Source organism: Piliocolobus tephrosceles, chromosome 2, assembly GCF_002776525.5.
Source record: "Piliocolobus tephrosceles isolate RC106 chromosome 2, ASM277652v3, whole genome shotgun sequence".
NCBI classification, from domain to species: Eukaryota; Metazoa; Chordata; class Mammalia; order Primates; family Cercopithecidae; genus Piliocolobus; species Piliocolobus tephrosceles.
The window spans coordinates 174,392,619-174,407,797 of record NC_045435.1 but is presented as its reverse complement, the minus strand read 5'-3'; the positions used below and the strand labels follow the sequence as shown (position 1 = coordinate 174,407,797).

Here is a 15,179-nt window from a genome sequence, read left to right as displayed (position 1 = left end):
CAAAAATTAGTTGGGCATGGTGGTGCATGTCTGTAATCCCAGCTACTTTGGAGGTTGAGGCAGAAGAATCGCTTGATCCTGGGAGGCAAAGGTTGCAGTGAGCCAAGATTGCACCACTGCACTTAAGCCTGGGTAACAATGAGTGACACTGTGTTTGGGGGGGTGAAAAAAAAAAGGAAGAAATAAAAGTAATCTTAGTTTTAGAAGATTTGGAAAATCCTAGGAAAACAAAAGGAAGAAAATAAAATTTTCTTTAGTTCATGTCATTTTGTAGTATACTCCTGTTGGATTTCTATTTAGCCATATGTAACAAAGGCATACTTTTCTAAGATGTGAATACACTGGATATTTTGTTCTAATCTTCCCTTTCACTTGAATGTATTATCAGTATTTTACCATATCAGTCATTTTTCCTACCTTTTTTTATTTTTTATTTTATTTTATTTTTTTTTTTTTGAGACAGGATCTCACTCTGTCACCCAGGCTAGAGTGCAGTGGCATAATCATAGCTCATTGCAGCCTCGAACTCCTGGGCTCAAGTTATCCTTTCACTTCAGCCTCCCAAGCAGCTGGGACTACAGGTGCATGCCGCCACGCTAAGCTTATTTAAGAATTGTTTGTAGAGTCAGGGCCCACGTTGGTCTCAAACTCTTCGGGTCAAGTAATGCTTCCACCTTGGCTTTCCCAAGTGCTGGGATTACAGGTGAGTCGCTGTGCCTGGCCTTCTACCATGTTTTTAGAAGTAGTGTATATTTATTTTACATGTTAGGGAATCGTAAATGTTTAGCTACTGAAGAAATTAGTCAGTGTGGAAAATAATAAAGTATGATATACATTGAAACACTTCATTTAAAATTTAAATAACAGTATATTCATTTTGCAATCTTTTTTTTTTTTTTGATAGATTCTAGCTCTGTCACCCATGCTGGAGTGTGTGGAGTGCAATGTCACAGTCTCAGGTGAATGCATCCTCAATCTCCTGGTCTGGAATGATCCTCCCACCTCAGCCTCCCAAGATGGGACTACAGGTCCATTTTTGTATATATTTTGTATACTTGGTGTGTCCGGAATTGGTGGGTCCTTGGTCTCACTGACTTCAAGAATGAAGCCACTGACCCGCACAGTGAGCGTTACAGTTCTTAAAGATGGTGGTCCAGAGTTTGTTCCTTCAGATGTTCAGATGTGCCTGCAGTTCCTTCCTTCTGGTGGGTGCGTGGTCTTGCTGACTTCAGGAGTAAAGCTGTAGACCTTCCCGGTGAGTGTTATAGCTCTTAAATGCAGCGTGGACCCAAACAATGAGCAGCAGTAAGATTTATTATAGAGCAATATAACAAAGCTTCCAAGCCAACAGGTGATCTCAGCATGTTGCTGCAGGCTGGCTGGGGCAGCCTGATTTTATTCCCTTATCTGGCCCCACCCACATCCTGCTGATTGGTCCATTTTACAGAGCGCTGACTGGTCCATTTTACAGAGAGCTGACTGGACTGTTTTGACAGGGTGCTGATTGGTGTATTTACAATCCCTGAGCTAGACAGGGTGCTAGACAGAAAAGTTCTCTAAGTCCCCACTAGGTTAGCTAGATACAGAGTGCTGATTGGTGTATTTACAAACTTTGAGCTAGACACAGAGTACTGATTGGTGTATTTACAAACCCTAAGCTAGACACAGAGTGCTGATTGGTGCGTTCACAGTCCTTTAGCTAGTCACAGAGTGCTAGGAAAGTTCTCCAAGCCCCCACTAGGTTAACTAGATACAGAATACTGATCAGTGTATTTACAAACCCTGAGCTAGACACAGAGTGCTGATTGGTGCGTTTATGATCCCTTAGCTAGACATAAAAGTTCTCCAAGTCCCCACTAGACTCAGAAGCCCAGCTGGCTTCACGTAGTGGATCCAGCATAGGGGCTGCAGGTGGAGCTGCCTGCCAGTCCCTAGTGCCTGCACTCCTCAGCCCTCGGGTGGTTGATGGGACCCAGTGCCACGGAGCAGGGGGCAGCACCCGTCGGGGAGGCTGGGGCCGCCGGGGAGCCCACCGCGGAGGTGGGGGGCTCAGACATGGCGGACTGCAGGTCCTGAGCCCTGTCCCGCAGGGAGGCAGCTGAGGCCCTGCGAGAATTCCAGCCCTGTGCATGTGAGCCTGCAGTGCTGGGGGACCCGGCGCAACCTCCGCAGCTGCTGGCCCTGGTGCTAAGCCCCTCACTGCCCTGGGCCCACGCCCTGGCCGGTAGCTCCGAGTGCGGGGCCGCTGAGCCCATGCCTGCGCCCGCCGGAACTCGTGCTGGCTTGTGAGCCTGCAGCGCAGCTCGGGTTCCCACCGGCGCCTCTCCCTCCACACCCGCGCCTCTCCCTCCACACCTCCAGGCAAGCAGAGGGAGCCACCTCCGCCAGTCCAGAGAAGGGCTCCCACAGTGCAGTGGCGGGCTGAAGGGCTCCTCAAGCACTGCCAAAGTGGACGCCGAGGCTGAGGAGGGGCCGAGAGCAAGGGCTGCTAGCTGTTGTTACCTCTCAACAGGGTTTTGTTATGTTGCTCAGGCTGGTCTCGAAGTCCTGGACTGAAGTGATCTGCCCGCCTCAGCCTCCAAAAGTGCTGGAATGATAGGCATGAGCCACCGCGCCTAGCCTTACTTTGCAATCTTTTGTCTACAGGCATAAAACTCATTCTTGGAGAGTCGGTCCACTTATTCCAGTTTCTTATCTAAACCATACCTGAAATATCCAGTTTTGATTTCTGTCGAATGGATGAATGGATCCAGAATGTAAAATACCTTTTTTTTTTTTTAAGATGGAGTTTTGCTCTTGTTGCCCAGGTTGGAGTGCAATGGCGAGAGATCTCGGCTCACTGCACAACCTCTGCCTCTTGGGTTCTCCTGCCTCAGCCTCCTAAGTAGCTGGGATTACAGGCCTCCACCACCATGCCTTGCTATTTTTTGTATTTTTAGTAGAGACAGGGTTTCACCATGTTGGCCAGGCTGGTCTCAAATTCCTGACCTTAGGTGATCAGCCTCCCAAAGTGCTGCAATGGCTTACAACGTAAAATACCTTTAAAGACACTGAATACAACCTCCTAGATCATGTGCACATTTTTCCAGGCTAGGCCAGGTGTGGTGGCTCATGCCTATAATCTCAACAGTTTGGGAGGTTGAGACAGGAGGATCAGTTGAGGTGAGGAGTTCAAGACAAGCCTGACCAACATGGAGAAACCCGTCTCCTAAAAATACAAAGTTAACTGGGTGTGGTGGCGCATGCCTGTAATCCCAGCTACTTGGGAGGCTGAGGCAGGAGAATTGCTTGAAACTGGGAGGCGGAGGTTGCAGTAAGCCGAGATCACACCATTGCACTCCAGTCTGGGCAACAAGAGCAAAACTGTCTAAAAGAAAAAAAAAAAAAAAAAGAAGTAGACAGTTTCCCGAAATCACAGGCAAGGTGGCTTAACTCAACGTTTTGGTGACTGGGAGGAAAACATTCCAGGTGTGTGATGAAATTCTCACATGGATTACACAATTTTACATATAATTTAGTTTATTATCTTTTCTGCTCTTTTACTCAACAATTTGTCCTGGATTTTTATGTCAGTAAATATAAACACGTGGTTTTAAAAGCTTTTTTGTAATGATGTGACTCTCTCACTGAATTCAACCTTGAAGTGCAAATCCGTGAGCTTTTTAACCCTGAGCAATTGCTACCAAGTAGCTTTGAAATTTACTGCTTTTGGTCAAAATATATTCTTCAGCTAATGCTTTCTTCCAGCTCGTTGTCTTCTTGCCTGCCTTTTATTGTAAAATGGGAGTCCCTTACTGCATTATGAAGGGGAAGGCAAGACTGGGACGTCTGGTCCACAGGAAGACCTGCATCACTGTCACCTTCACACAGGTTATCTCGGAAGAAAAAGGCACTTTGGCTAAGCTGGTGGAAGCTAACAGGACCAATTACAATGACAGATACGATGAGATCCGCCATCACGGGGGAGGCAATGTCCTGAGTCCCAAGTCTGTGGCTCACATCACCAAGCTCGAAAAGGCAAAGGCTAAAGAACTTGCCACTAAACTGGGTTAAATGTACACTGTTTTCTGTACCTAAAAATAATTACAATAGTATAAATTCTCCTTCAGCCAGAAACAAACAAACAAAAAAAGCTTTTGTGTCAGGAGTTTGAGACCACCCTGGCCAACACAGTGAAATCCCATCTCCACTAAAAATACAAAAATTAGCCAGGCACGATGGTGGGCACCTGTAATCCCAGCTACTTAGGAGGCTGAGACAGGAGAATCACTTGAACCCGGGAGGCAGAGGTTGCAGTGAGCCGAGATAGTGCCACTGCACTCCAGCCTAGGCAAGATTGAGACTCAGTCTCTAATTTAAAACAAAAAAAGGCTGGGCGTGGTGGCTCATACCTGTAATCCCAGCCCTTTGGGAGACTGAGGTGGGTGGATCATTTGAGGTCAGGACTTCGACACCAGCCTGGCCAACATGGTGAAACCCCACCACTACTTAAAAAAAAAAAAAAAAAGCCGGGCGTGGTGGTGCATGCCTGTAATCTCAGCTACTTAGGAGGCGGAGGCAGGAGAATCACTTGAACTCAGGAGGCAGAGGTTGCAGTGAGCTGATATTGTGCCACTGCACTCCAGCCTAGAGGACAGAGCAAGACTTCATCTGGGTGGGTGGGGGAGGGGGCTGGAGAAGCTTTTGTGGAACCATTCAGAGGAACACAAAAGAAGAGAGTTTATGCTGATGCCCTTCATCCCCATCACTGTCTTAGATAACTGTCTGTGCATGGCTAGGGTAATCATTTCACTAAATAGTCATTACATATTTTAGTTTGTGTCTTTCAAAGAGAACTTTTTTTATTTTTATTTTTTTAATTTTTTGAGACAAAGCCTCACTCTGTCACCCAGGCTAGAGTGCCATGGTGAGATCTCAGCTCACTGCAACCTCCGCCTCCCAGGTTCAAGCAATTCTCCTGCCTTGGCCTCCCAGGTAGCTGGGATTACAGGCACCCACCACCATGCCCAGCTAATTGTTGGTATTTTTAGTAGAGATGGGGTTTTGCCATGCTGGCCAGGCTGGTCTCAATCTCCTGACCTCAGGTGATCCACCCAACTCGGCCTTCTAAAGTGCTGGGATTACAGGCATGAGCCATCACATCTGGCCTCAAAGAGAACTTTTAAAAAATAACTGAAACAGTTAACAATAATTCATTATTATTGTCACATAGGCAGTGCTTGGAGTTCCCCGGTTGTCTCAACATTGGAAGAGCTTGTTTGTATAAGAGTCTAGATTATTTTTCTATGGCTCTGTGGGTATGCTATTTGGATGTACCCTCATTTAATCCATCCCGTTGATGGACTGTGAACTGAATGTTATTTACATGATGAAAGCCTATCCTTCTAAAGCGATGGTGTTAGGAGGTGGGGCCTTTGGGAGGTGACTAGGGATGGACAAGGTCCTGAGGGCAGAGCCCTTGCAATAAGATACAGTCTCTTAAAGAAGGCCCCATCATGAGGTTGTTCTCTTTTCACCTTATGAGGACTCAGCGAGGAGCCTGACTCGGTAACCAGAAAGTGGGCCCTGATTACTGACTTCTACCCTCCAGAACCGTGAGAAATAATCCATTTATTTGTAAGGCACCATGGCTTTGGTGCTTTGGTATAGCAACCCAAAGAGACATCTAGGTTATTTGCAATAGTTTGTCATTATTTAATCATATCTGTGATGAATATACTAGAGTTGGGTTTGGCTCTCATTTCCTCAGGCTGAACCTCCAGCTGGAGTTGCCCTAAATTTGTTGGCAGAGGAATTCCCCCAAGGAAGTGCCCCAGTACATGTGGAAATGGGACTTGCTGGGACTCCAAAGACGGAAGCACCAAGTTCCAAGGCGATTGGTCCAAAGTGTTCATTGGGGGAACTTACCAGGTGCTGTAGCGTATGCCCGGATAGACACCCAGAGAAATGGATGTTCTGCTTAGGTAAGTCCCTGTCAAGGGTGTCACGGTATGGAGTTTATAGGAATGGTTCAGGAATTTGGTTCAGGGCCGGTGCCAGTTTCTTTCCGCATTTTGGTAACAATCCAAACATCTTGGTTAGTGCCTGGGAATATTCACAGCCCCAGCTTGGGTTCAAGGCTGTCAGAGAAATGCAGCTGCCCAGCTCACAGAGCAGTCAAAGCACCTGGTGTCTCTTGGTCATGACAGGAGAGAAAGTGGGAGAACTGGGGAACACCTCCTTTTGCCGGGTTCTTGGTGGTGGAATCACAGAGGGAGGACTGGTGGGGGGGGCAGGAACTGGCCACCAGAGCCAGGTTTTTGTCTGTTCACATCTCTGACAGTCCAGCAGTGGAGGTTTACCTTTGCATTTCTCTCAGTGTGAATGGCATGGAATGCAGTGGCTTATGTTTTCCCAGCTTAGCATCTTTAATGTATTTTCTCAGGAGGTGTTTGTGCTTTAATTGACTTAACGGTTCTTATCCAAAGCATGGTCTGACTGTCCATTTGGGTAAAGTTTTTCTTTAGTTTTAAAAATAATGATATTCAGGGAAGTTTAACATTTTATAAATGTTGACCTTGCATATAAGTTTGTAGGTTATTATATATATTTTTAAGTGCTGTTATCAGTGAGTTTTTCCCCCACTGTATGTTTGCATTGGTTATTACTGTTTTTATGGGTGTTTGTCCGTTTTTCTCAAGGATTCTTATGACTGAAAAAAACCTGAATGTGAATGATCACATACTATAGAATGCACAGCTCTTAAGTATACAGCTCAGTGATTTTTTAAAACCTTGTACGATTGTGTCACTACCACCCAGGAGACGCTACAAGCCATACAGGATCCTCCTGGGCCATACAGGACCCTCCCTCTGGGGAGTTCGCTTCTCATGCTCAATGTCAAGCCTATGAGAAGTCAACTAGGCTTCCAACAGCAATACTTTGTTTCCTGAATGCACCTCCTTTATCTGTTCTTCTACTGTTACAGGAGTTTGATTATTTCCTGTTTTTGGCAATAATGACAAACTAGTTTTGAGCATCTTGCCAAAGGCTTTGGTGTACATCTGTGTGTGCTCCTGTTGAGTGTTTAAACAGGGCAGCACAGCGGGGTGGTAGGGCAGGTGGTGAGCCCATGGGGTCTCCCTCTCATGCCCAACAGTTTTCCAGAGTGCACAGCACATGGGAGCCTTCTCGTGTTCCTTGGTTAACAGCATATAGTTCCTTGGTTAACTATACAACAATTTTTAGCCATTTTGTTTGTGTGTGTTGGTTTGCATTGGGGTTTCAATTTGCGTTTCATGGTGATTAAGCATGTTGAGCACTTTTTCTTGTGCTTGCTGGCTTTCAGATGACCTTTATCGCCAGATGCCTGTTAGAATCTCTCGTCCACTTAAAAGAATGGGTTGTTTGGCTGGGCACGGTGGCTCACTCCGGTAATCCCAGCACTTTGGGAAGCCAAGATGGGATGATAGCTTGAGGCCAGGAGTTCATGACCAGCCTGGGCAACACAGCATAGACCCTGTGTTGCCCATAGCCTGGGCAAAAGATCCCATCTCTTAAAAAAGAGGGGGCTATTTGTTTTTGTATGGTGATTTGTAGGGCTTCTTTGTCTATTTTGGACATACACCTAGCTCATGTCTATGTGTTGCAAATATGTCATCCTTGTCTCTGACTTCCTTTTTTAAAATTTGTAAGGGTTTCTTTTGATGAAGAGGTTATTGATTGATTATTCTGCCTATTTCTATTGGAATATTGCTTCTGCGTTCGTCTCTTTTTCCTTCTTCCATTCAAATTACACATTTGTTAGGGGTTTTTACATCATTTTGTGTGCCTTCGTTTTTGTTTGTTCGCTTGTTTGTTTGTTTTTGAGACAGAGTCTTGCTCTTTCGCCCAGGCTGGAGTGCAGCTGAACGATCTCGGCTCGCAGCAACCTCTGCCTCCCGGGTTCAAGCAATTCTCCTGCCTCAGCCTCCTGAGTAGCTGGGATAACAGGTGCCCGCCACCACGCCTGGCTAATTTTGGTGCTTTATAGTAGAGACAGGGCTTCACCATGTTGGCCAGGCTGGTCTTGAACTCCTGATCACAGGTGATCTGCCCACCTTGGCCTGCCAAAGTGCTGGAATTACAGGCATGAGCCACCGCACCCAGCTTAAAAAATTATTTTTACAGAGACTGCATCTCATTCTGTTGCCTAGGCTGAATTTGAACTCCTGAAACCTCGATATTTTCTCTAGCTTCGTCTCATCTACAGCAGGTCCTCAAATAACTTCATTTTGTTATAACACTGATGAGAAAACAAAGCTGTCAGCCAGGGCCACGGCTGCTGTCTGGGTTTTGTTTGCATGTTCTCCTCTTGTCTGTGAGTTTTCTTTTGGTACTCAGGTTTCCTCCCATATCCTAAGCTGCACCCCTGAGGTGAATTGGTGGGTCTCTGGTCACAGTCTCAGTGAGTGAGAGTGGGCATACATGAGAGCTCCCTGCTGTGAGATGGCGTCTTGGCCAGGATCGGTTTGCGCCTTGTGCCATGAGCTGCTGGGATAGGCTCCGGCTACCCGAGACCCTGAAATGCAATAAGCAGGTTGGAAAACGAGTAAATGCAAATTATCATGAAATAAAAATTCCTAACACGTAAGATAATTTTACAAATGCATGACAATAAACAATGTGGTCTGAAAGCATCCAGTCACCATATTTGTGATCATGACTGTGTGGTGTGGTAGGAGGCGCTCCCTCCAAATGTGGCTTTGCAAACATTTATTTTATTTTTATTTATTTATTTATTTATTGAGATGGAGTCTCTCTTTGTTGCCCAGGCCAGACTGCAGTGGTACAATCTCGGCTCACTGCAGCCTCTGCCTCCCGGGTTCAAGCAATTCTCCTGTCTCAGCCTCCCAAGTAGCTGGGACTACAGGCACGTTCCACCACACCTGGCTAATTTTTGTATTTTTAGTACAGATGGAATTTCACCATATTCGCCAGGCTGGTCTCAAACTCCTGACCTCAGGTTATCCACCGACCTTGGCCTCCCAAAGTGTTGGGACTACAGGCCTGAGCCGCCGTACCCATTGATTTTAACCTACCACCTCTACAATCACCATCACGTACTCATTCACCAAAAATTCAGTAATTGTCTTGTTTTTATTAATCTTCAGTGAATATATAGCTCATATTTATTTTAATGTATAATGTTAGAAATGTTTTTAATCTTTCTTTAGAAGTTTGGTGACATTTTTGTGACCAGAAATATGCTGGAGGAATTTAACTCTGGTTTATATTAATTAGCCTATGCTAAGATTCCTTTTGTTATTTGTACGTTTGCTTAAAGACACAGTTTCTATTAAGTGAGGAGTTACTGTACAATTCATGTATTTTTTTTTGCTCTGGAACTTCCTTTTGATGTCTTTTATGGTTTTTAGTTCCTTTGTTGAAATTCTCAACCTTGATCTTTAATATTTTGAACATATTAATGATAGATTTTTTTAGGGTTTACTCCTGGCCATTTCATCATCCTGATCCCTGTGTGTCTGTTTTTGTGGTTGTGCTTTTTGGTCATAACTTTTCCTTCCTGTCTGCTTGGGAATTTTTTCATTGTCTGTTGGATATTTTATTTTATTTCATTTTTTTGAGACAGAGTCTTGCTCTGTCGCCCAGGCTGGAGTGCAGTGACACGATCTTGGCTCACTGCAACCTCCGCCTCCTGGGTTCAAGCGATTCTCCTGTCTCAGCCTCCCGAGTAGCTGGGATTAGAGGTGCCTGCCACCACACCGGCTAATTTTTGTATTTTTAGTAGAGACAGGGTTTCACCATATTGGCCAGGCTAGTCTCTAACTCCTGACCTCAAATGATCTGCCTGCCTTGGCCTTCCAAAGTGCTGGGATTACAGGTGTGAGCCACTGCACCCGGCCCTAAATCTGTTTCTCAAAATCACACCCAACATTTGTGGTATTGATTAAAAGTGCATGTATTATGCATTTTAATTTGCAGCATTAGTGTTTTCTGCTTTATAACATGGGATATGTTTCTTCCAGTCATTAAATGTATCCCTCAGTGAAGTTAGGGAGCTTTCTTCTTGGCTCTGCATACTTTTTTAATATTACAATTATTCCTGGGTAATTTGTGTTTGGATGGCTGTTGTGAAAAGGATTTAATTTTTAATTTTTTCTACCATGTTATTGGTCATGTACAGGAAAGCTACTGATATAATATTTTTTCTATTGATGTTCATGGGGGCAAAGAGTGATGAATTTGTCTGTGTCTTTCTGGTACCTTGTGGAACTGGTGCAGCTACCATCAAATGGTTTCAGCATTCCTGCCTGTCCTTTGCTTCTGACCTTTGACTAATCATGATGCTGGTTATGGAGCTGAAATGTATGTGTGGGGAAAAACTTGGTCAGAGTGGGCGCTAACCTTACCATGTGCGTTCCTGAGGCAGTGTGGCCAGTAATATGTGCAGATTGCTAATGTGTCCATGTGTGGCTTTGTTTCCAGTTCCCCATTAGTAGTTGTTTTCAATGTGCCTGGTAATAAATATCTACAAATGAGATTGGTTGTAATGTTCTTGTTCTGTGGCCTCATTTTCAGATTTTTGTGTCATTATTATACTTACTAAAATCTCTCCTCTTTCATACTGTTATTTGGCCCCGATCTTGGTGTTTTCTTACTTCTGTGCTGGAACATCACCTGCATTTCAGCTAGGAAGCCACTGACTGGGGCCAGATCCTGCTCACCACCTGTTCTTGTCAGTAGTTTTTTATTGGAGCATCATTTTATTAGAACTCAACCACGATGATTTGTTCACAATCATCTTTGGATGCTTTCCTGCCACAGTGGCATAGATCAGAACTTGTGATGAGGACACGAGGGTCCTTAAGCCCGAATTATTTATGAGGCAGCCCTTTAAGTTTTGACCCTCTGTTTGCATCTCCCTGACCCCTCCTGGGCCTGTTCTGTCCAGACTACAGGGCACTTGCTTCAGCACTTTTCTTACCCGGCAAAATTCCTGCCCCTACAGAGTTCATACTTCAGTTAGGGAATAATAGGCAATAAAAAATAAGTAAAGTGTACAGTAAATTAGAAAGTGTGAGAAGAGTCAAGCCAGGAGGGGTGAGCGGAAGTGGGAGGTTTGCACAGGCCGCACTGAGGTTGTAGGTTTGTGCCCAGCCTGGCTGCTCTTCCACCTGTGTGCTGACCCCACATTCCTTCCACACAGGGACCTTCCACAGTAACCGGAATGTCTTCACACCTCCTTTCATCAGTGCCCTCCTAGGGGTCCTATAGATCTCCAGAGGAAGAGTCTCCTGGACTGAGCACATGACACAGTCACCACAGGGCCATGTGGCCAGGGTGTTGAGTGGCTGGGAGGCGAAGCTGGAGGGGCAGTAGTGGGAGTCAGGGTGGGCGGGGCACCATCTCCTTTCTGCACAGCGTCTTTCCTGCTTAGGAGTTTGCATCTGTTGTGTGGGCAACGAGTGCAACTTCAGGGTTACAAGAATTGTGGTCACTTGTGCATTTTTTTTAAAAGATGGCAGTAATAGGACCCCCTTCCACGGTTGCGCCTGAGCTTAAATCAGTGGCATTTGTAAAGCCTGGCACTCAGTGAGCACTAGAAAGATGTGCTAAATGAAGCAAAGTCATTGTATTCAAATTTGTAGTTCTCGGCCAGGCACGGTGGCTCATGCCTGTAATCCCAGCACTTTGGGAGGCTGAGGTGGGCAGATCACCTGAGGTCAGAAGTTCGAAACCAGCCGCCTGACCCACATGGCAAAACCCCATCTCTATCAAAATACAAAATACAAAAACTAGCCAGGAGTGGTGGCAGATGCCTGTAATCCCAGCTACTAGGGAGGCTGACGCAGGAGAATCGCTTGAACCCAGGAGGCGGAAGTTGCAGTGAGCCGAGGTCACACCACTGCACTCCAGCCTGGGCAACAAGAGTGAAGCTCCATCTCACAAAGAAAAAAGAAGAAAAACAAACTTTTAGTTCTTATATTTAATTGCTTTGGCTTTTTCCAGCAGTGATGTTTTTTGGGAACACATGTTTTACTTTTATTGCCACTACTAATGGTATAGTTTAATAAAAGATAGAAGAGAATAGTTAACTTTTATTTCCAGTAACTACAAACACAAATGGTTGAGCATGGTTTTTCTAAGAGAAATTAAGGATAGTTGTAGCTGACTACATTTGCCATCAGTTTATACATTGATTTTTTTGGCAGCTTGACTTCTTGGTAGATTTGCATCTTGAGTATAAATTCTTCATAGGAAAATAAGTCAAGAGCACTTATCTTAAAAAAAATAGCAATTTCAGCAACATATTTAAAAAAATAACAATTTGTGTTTTGATGCTCATTATCAAGTTCTTGTAGGCGATAGCCTATGTGCTATGAAATGTAAGGAAGAAAGACTCCTGTGAATGGCATGTTTCGGGTGGTGCAACAAATAATTTTTTCAAGTCCATCTTTGTGGTTGTATGATTGACTAAACATTGACCTGTAAGACTAACTTAATATTAAATCATGATGAGGCTATAATTGGATGTATATTCTTGTATTGATAATGGCATTCATCGATTAAGTTGTTGGATGACCTTGGACCATTTTAATGTCTAAAGTGACAGTGGAGAACCAGACTCACATAGGACAGGACATGGGAGGTTACAAACCAGGGTTTTGGATTCCGCGAGGCTCACACAACATTGTCAGGAGCGGGGTAGAGGCAATTTTTTGCTGTGTAAATAGATATTACAGTGTTTTTGCTTGTATTTTTGTTTTGTTTTGTTATTTTGTGTTCATTTTTCTGAATTATTTGATCCAAGGTTGTTTGAATCCCAGAATGCAGAGGACCTACTCTATTAGAAACTGATTTCTTTGAGCAACAACAATGTGTGAGCGTGCTGCATCCTTGGGCATTGTCCCTCTGTGATGGGGCCCAACTTGCCGGAGTTCCACTGAGGCAGGACTCAGCACTAGGCAGTGAACAGATCCCGTTTCTGAGGTGTCTTCTGCATGTTCTGCTGCCACGGGGATGAGGAGCAGCCTCCGCTCCACCCATCTCTACCAAGGTGTAAACCCAGTTTCCTACCAAAGGCAGGGAACGCCACCACCTCCCACCTGCAGTCCCTGGTCCTGTGCAGTTTACACAGTGTTCCTTCATTTGTAAGTTGTCATGGTGAAGAAAGAAGTCAGTAGCAAAATGATCCTCTTATGGAGTTATGAAATGAGGTTGTCATGGAGAACAATGATCTGCAAGGGACCTGGGGGCCAGCATGGCCTTGACACTGACCAAGTGAGAAGGCAGCCGTCCTTTGACAGCTACTGTTTGTCCAGTGTGCAGGTAAGTTAGTCCCAGTGACTCCAGTAGACTATGATGGTGATTGTGCAAGAGATTCACTAACTTGAAATAGTGGCCTTATATGTGCTGCACTAAGAGCCTCACAGATACCCAGACCAACGTTCAGAGACAGGGGAATCCCTATGAGAAGTAGGGGAAGCTGAAGATGAGGAGCAATCCCCTCACACTGTACAGTAAGTGGTCCCCTCTCATCCTCCGAGATGTGTTCCAAGACCCCAGAGGATGCCTGAAACCACAGCTAATGCTGATCTCTAGATATACTGCTCTTTTTCTATACATACATACCTATGTTAAAGTTTAATTATGAAATTAAGCACAGTGACAGATCAACAAGAATAAAGTAGAAGAATTAGGACAATATGTCAGCATCACTACTCATTTGCTTTGGAGCATTATTTATTTATTTATTTCTGAGGCAGGATCTCATTCTGTCTTTCAGGCTGGAATGCAGTGGCATACTCATGGCTCGCTGCAGCCTTGATATCCCAGCGCAAGCAATACTCCTACCTGAGCCTCCAAAGTAGCTGGGGCCACAAGCATGCACCACCATGCCTGGGTAATTTTTTTTTTTTTTTGAGACAGAGTGTCACTCTGTCGCCCAGGCTAGAGTACGGTGGCACGATCTTGGCTCACTGCAATCTCTGCCCCCATGTCCCGGGTTCAAGCAATTCTCCTGCCTCAACCTCCTAAGTAGCTGGGACTACAGGCATGCGCCACCGTGCCTGGCTAATTTTTGTATTTTTTAGTAGATATGGGGTTTCACCTTGTTGGCCAGGCTGGTCTCGAACTCCTGACCTCGTGATCTGCCCACCTCAGCCTCCCAAAGTGCTGGGATTACGTGCCCAGCCTGGCTAATTTAAAAAAATAATTTTTTGTAGAGATGGACTCACACTATGTTGCCCAGGCTGGTCTGAAACTCGTATGTTCCAACTGATCCTGGGCTCATTTTTGCCTCCTAAAGTGCTGGGAATACAGGCTAGAGCCATCATGCCTGGCTGGGGCCATTATTAAACAAAATAAAGGTTACTCGAACACATCAATCTTTGTCCAATTATACTGGACAAATGGATAATTGATGTCGCTGACAGGACAGAGCAGGACAGCTAGAAATGGTGTAATTTTCATTACGCTACTCAGAATTGCCTGCAATTTAGAAGTTATGAATTCTTTACTTCTGGAATTTTCCATTGAATATTTTTGGAGACGCTCGGCCATGTGAAACTGAAACCATAAAAGGCAAAACTGCAGATAAGCAAGGAATACTACAATTGCTGAACGTGGAACCCAGGTATGGCTCAGACCTGGCCAAAAACTCAACTTCCAGGACATGCCTACCTGACATTAACTTCCTGGCATTGCCCAGTTGGCCTTAACTTCTCAGACATCCCCACTCCACCTCAAACAGCTGATGTTATTCACCTGATGTTAACCTTCTGGTGTGAACCTCCTAGCCTCATTTACAGAGCCTTCACAGCTGTCTTTTAACATTCCAATTTGACCCACACGGCTATAGATTCCTGGTCTTAACCTCTGGCCTTACCCATGTGACCTTAATCTTTTGGCCTTAATCTCCTGTCCTTACAAACTGAATTTTACCCACCTACCTTAACCTCTTCAACTTACACACCTGATGTTAACCACATAGCTTTATAGAGCTGGCCTTCACTTCCTAGCCTTATCTACCTGGCCTTAACCACTTGGCCTTATTTGCCTTCCGGCCTGACCCACTAGGCCTTACCCACGTGGCCGCCTTTTTTTTTTTTTTTTTTGAGACAGAGTCTCGCTCTGTCACCCAGGTTGGAGTACAGTGGCGCAATCTCGGCTCACTGCAAGCTCTGCCTCACAGGTTC

General features: G+C 45.0%; 1 non-coding gene across 1 annotated transcript; it reads left to right on the top strand.

Annotated features, from left to right (window-relative positions):
• Nucleotides 1-3,604: 3,604 nt before the first annotated feature.
• On the top strand, nucleotides 3,605-3,677 carry LOC111550147. Its single transcript, XR_002733935.1, has one exon. It is a non-coding gene; the product is annotated as a small nucleolar RNA SNORD36 (small nucleolar RNA).
• Nucleotides 3,678-15,179: the final 11,502 nt, after the last annotated feature.